General features: G+C 39.4%; 1 long non-coding RNA gene across 1 annotated transcript; it reads left to right on the top strand.

The window, feature by feature from the left end:
• The first annotated feature begins 419 nt into the window (after positions 1–419).
• On the top strand, positions 420–4,913 carry LOC115146654 (uncharacterized). Its single transcript, XR_003866195.2, has 4 exons — positions 420–434; positions 567–3,246; positions 4,157–4,483; positions 4,728–4,913. It is a non-coding gene; the product is annotated as an uncharacterized LOC115146654 (long non-coding RNA).
• The last annotated feature ends 298 nt before the right edge of the window (positions 4,914–5,211 follow it).

Raw genomic sequence — 5,211 nt, 5'->3', positions numbered from 1 at the left:
CGCTCTAGATAGTAAACATATGCAATTTGGAGCGTTTATCTATGAAATATTACATTATTTTCACTGAAATATATTAGGTCTCAATTTAATTTACAAATAGTTTGATTTAAATAGTAATTGATCATTTTAACATGACTTTGTCTTTTACTTTTAGCTTGCTCAGACAGTTTCACCACTACCACCACCAGGTGAGTTTTCTTGTTTTGCCTTACAGCTTAGACTATAGGAAGCACAGGAAACACACACACACACACACACACACACACACACACACACACACACCTAGTATTTCACTGTAATTCTTTACCTTATATTTCTAACAGTTTAGCAGAATACCACCACACCACATTAAGTTGGTAAGTGCATGAAAAAACAATACATTTACTAATTCATCTTTTTCAGATGTTTTGTCTCATTTGGAGCTACAGTAAAAGGTGAGTAGGTTGTCTTTTACTACTACAATATATAATTTGAACTAATTTGTCGCTGTTTTTCATGTAACACACAAATATTTTGCAGTTATATTCAGAACTTTTTCCCTCTCATCTCTCTCCTGTTCTCCTCAGTTAAGACAGAGCCTGTAAACAAAACTGAGAATGACTACCACAGAAGGCAGCACTAGACAGCCATGCAGGCAAAGGTAACACCACACACAGTTTCAGTCTCTCATTTCTCCTTTTAAAAGCCTAACGCACATGCATACTCACAAATGTTGTTGGTGTACCAGCCATATTAAAACCAACTATCACTAAGTTTACAATTGCAGACAGACGTTTCCCTTCACACCAACACTCATAAGCTGTTCATTTGATGTCACCATTACTCTCTGTTACTAAATACAGTGCCTTCGGAAAGTATTCAGACCGCCTTATTCAAAAATGTATTAAATCGTTTTTTTCCCCTCATCAATCTACACACAATACCCCATAATGAAAAATCAAAAACAGGTTCATAGAATTGTTTGCTCATTTAAAAAATAAAAAATAAATCACATTTACATAAGTATTCAGACCCATTACTCAGTACTTTGTTGAAGCACCTTTGGCAGTGATTATAGCATCGAGTCTTCTTGGGTATGATGCTACAAGCTGGAACACTACAAGCTTGGAACACCTGTATTTGGGGAGTTTGTCCAATTCTTCTCTGCAGATCCTCTCAAGATCTGTCAGGTTGGATGGGGAGCGTTGCTGCACAGCTATTTTCAGGCCTCTCCAGAGATGTTTGATCGGGTTCAAGTCCGGGCTCTGGCTCAGCCACTCAAGGACGTTCAGAGACTTGTCCTGAAGCCACTCCTATGTTGTCTTGGCTGTTTGCCTAGGGTTGTTGTCCTTTTGGAAGGTGAACCTTCACCCCAGTCTGAGGTCCTGAGCGCTCTGGAGCAGGTTTTCATCAAGGATCTCCCTGTACTTTTCATCTTTGCCCCGATCCTGACTAGTCTCCCAGTCCCTGCCACTGAAAAACATCCCCCCCAGCATAATACTGCCACCACCATGCTTCACCTTATGAATGATGCCAGGTTTCCTCCTTGGCATTCAGACCAAAGAGTTCAATGTTGATTTCATCAGACCAGAGAATCTTGATTCTCATGGTCTGAGAGTCTTTAGGTGCCTTTTGGCAAACTCCAAGCGGGCTGTCATCTGCCTTTTACTGAGGAGTGACTTTCGTCTGGCCACTCTACCATAAATGCCTGATTGGTGTAGTGCTGCAGAGATGGTTGTCCTTCTGAAAGGTTCTCGCATCTCCACAGAGGAACTCTATAGCTCTGTCAGAGGGACCATCGGGTTCTTGCTCACCTTCCTGACCAAGGCCCTTCACACCAGATTGCTCAGTTTGGCTGGGCGGCCAGCTCTAGGAAGAGTCTTGGCGGCTCCAAACTTCTTCCATTTAAGATTGATGATGGACTTCCTATTCCTGCAGGACATATATTCTGTATGATTCCTGCAGGATTGTTTTCCTGAAAGACAACCTGCATGATTCACTCAACCAAATACTTGTTTATTATTTAACCCTCTGTTCCCCATGTTGTGTTCGTGAGTGATTGTTTATGGTAATTCGGTCCGTGTTTGTGGGCTATCATTGTTGCCTTGTATATTTGTATTTTTTGAGTAAAGTACTTTAATTACTCATATCTACTGTCCTGTGCCTGACTCCCTACACCAGCTACACATAGAACCGTTACACAGTGAAAAGAAGGAAGCCTGTACGGAATAAAAATATTCCGAAAAATGTATCCTGATTGCAATAAGGCACTAAAGTAAAACTGCTACAAATTTGACACAAGTAGTTATTAACAGTTGACATTAGAGTATATGGCAACAGGATGGACAGTCATTTATAACACCCATTATAACTAGTTTTATAACATCTTATGTTGTTACTCATAACTATTTAAAACTAAATATGACAGTTTATGACAAATGTTATCATGTGTTCTATAGGTGTTATAAAGGCTTTATTAATTCATACATTAGGAAACCTACAGTAAAGTGTTACAGAGGTTTCTCCAGCAACAACATATGGAGGGTGCTGGCACAGAAGTCCACTACACTACACATGGGTAAGTGTATTTGATTTACAGAGCGTAGTGACACTGACACTGACCTTACCCTAGCACTAATCCTAATCCCAGGCCCAAATTGCAGATCTGTCATCATTGAAGTCCAAAATCTGTCGTCATTGTAAAACAAATCCCGACCTACCGTTTGCAACATTCGGAGTCTGCAAGAAGAGCCCTGTGGCTTCATGCTATTGGGTGTGGGAGAGTGGGAGGTGTCCAAGTAGGCTACACATAGCTATGTGTGTGGAAAACAGGATTATTTGGGAAATCGTTCTTCTTGCAAAGCATGTAAACGTTTTAATCAAACTACTATATAAATCTGACTATCCACAATAATCACATTATTGTCTGCATGTAACTGTACTCAATTATGAAACGCAGGTTGCTGTGATCTGTGCCTGTGTTTGAGTGAGTGCACATGTGGGGGAGGGGGACATTTTCAGAGAGCGAGGGAAAGTGAGTGGGAGATGAGTGGAGTAAAGTTTTGAGTTTCAACTTCATTCATTGGAGTTTATTTTTTATTTTTTTATCAAACTTGGTTCGTGATTGGGCTACGAGATGTGGTCATGTCTAGATTGGATACATATTTTTTCAAACTTTCAACTTCCCCTTTCGATTTCTGCGTTCACAAAACACAGGAGATTTTCTGTTTGCACATTCCACTTTTAGACTTCATCTGAGTATGGCAGGTAAACTAAGCTTTACACTTTAAATACATCATTCATGTCATATGTTGCTGAGAACAACTGGGAATCATTTTCTTTCGTTTGTGTATAATGTATCATAGCAATGTAAAGGGAGAGAACGCACTCAACTCTCATGAGTGCTTTTTTAAATTTTTGTTGTATCGTAGCAAGTAGCATGTTCCACTTGTTTGTGTGAATGTGATAGAGATGTGTGCGCCACTCATATAATATTGGCACTGAAATGAAAGAGCTTAAAAGTTTAAGACTTGTTGTAAAGTACGAGTAAAGTACTAGTAGTAAAAATATTCGCTCACACTTTATTTGGATAGTCCCATATAGATGGTCTACAGATGGTCATACTATCAACAAACTATATGTTGATAAGCAACTGCTTACTAAGGTTACGGTTAAGGTTAGAATTAGGGATGGGTTAGGGTTAGGTTTAGAGTTAGGGTAAGGATTAAGGTTAGGGTTAGTGGATAGTTAGTTGAAATGTTGTTGACAGTTATTGAACATCTGAAAATCTAACCGTCTACTAATCAAACCGTCTACTTGGGACTATTCAAATAAATTGTTCCAACAAATTCCTCTAATATGTTTGTTCTACACAATGATTGAGTTCCTGCCCAACTACATTGCAGACAACTCCGATATTACAATGCCTGGATAGGTATTTAACATATCAGCTAACCACATAATTTGATATAGCGATCTGTTGCTGGACTGCACAGTTGATGACGTGGCACACAACCATTGGTTTATGGAATGCAATGTAGTTGGGCAGGAAATCAACCACTATATAGTATCTCAATCTGAACGTGCTGCTGAATGCAGCCCTGATTTTGTATTCATCCAAACTCCTTTACTGTATAATAACCATTCTTTCTTTTTTTTTCTCTCTCTTTCTGGGCAGCCCAACAACTAAAATTGGCAAGGTGGCAGATAGTGAATGATTTGAATGAGCCTAATATCAAGGCTATATGTGACAATTTACTACAAAAAAATGTGATCAATAAATTTGAGAGGGACTCCATGACACATAGGATGCTAGATAGGGCAGATATGGCACGACAACTTGTGGACACTGTTATCAGCAAAGGTAACAACGCCTCCACATTAATGATAGAAGCACTGCAGCAAGTTGACCAACACCTCTGCAATGAGATCGAGAGAAACCTTGCGCTGGCCAATCACACTGTAGTCCAGGCTGGTGCTCAGGGTGCTCCGGATGCACCACCAAGTAAGGCCAAAGGAAGTTGGAAAAACTGTGAAACTATCCAAAATGGTGTCCTTGTCATCCACAGTAGTGGTTAGCTATACCTATTTCTTTACCCTCATAAGTATCTCTGTAGACATTAACGTGGGCACCACCTTAATTTGATCCAGCCCACTACTTTATTAAGGCCACACCCAAGAGCCAATGTGTAATTTCTAACACTATTATGACTGGAATTTGAATGCGTTCTACTTTTTGCTTCCTACAGATTACGATGATTTGATATGAGAATGACTGCAGAGAAAGACAACAGAAGTCACAATTTTGTGCCTGGACTCCAGACAACCAGATGACAATGGTGTTGTTTCAGAAACTAACTGTATCTTGATAATGTGCTACCGTTGGACTGAAATGTTGGTGGTTTACCCAATAAATTACTGGGAGCTTATATATACATGAAGTGTGTGACTCTCTTTTATATTTATTTTATAGCCTGAGGTTTATTCAGTGACAATAAAATTAGGGCTCGGTAAGACTTTACTGTAGGTGTCCTTATGTATGCATTCATAAAACCTTTATATACCTCTATATAACCTCTATATAATACATTATAACACTTGTCATAAGTAGTTTTAAATAGTTATGTGTAACAACATAAGATGTTAAAAAACTAGTTGTAATGGGTGTTATAGATCAGTGGTTCCCAAACTGTGGGGTGGGACCCACTTGTTGGTCGCTGCATGGGTGCAGGT

This window comes from Oncorhynchus nerka, linkage group LG18, assembly GCF_034236695.1.
Source record: "Oncorhynchus nerka isolate Pitt River linkage group LG18, Oner_Uvic_2.0, whole genome shotgun sequence".
Taxonomy (NCBI): domain Eukaryota; kingdom Metazoa; phylum Chordata; class Actinopteri; order Salmoniformes; family Salmonidae; genus Oncorhynchus; species Oncorhynchus nerka.
This window is presented reverse-complemented; position numbering and strand designations above follow the sequence as displayed.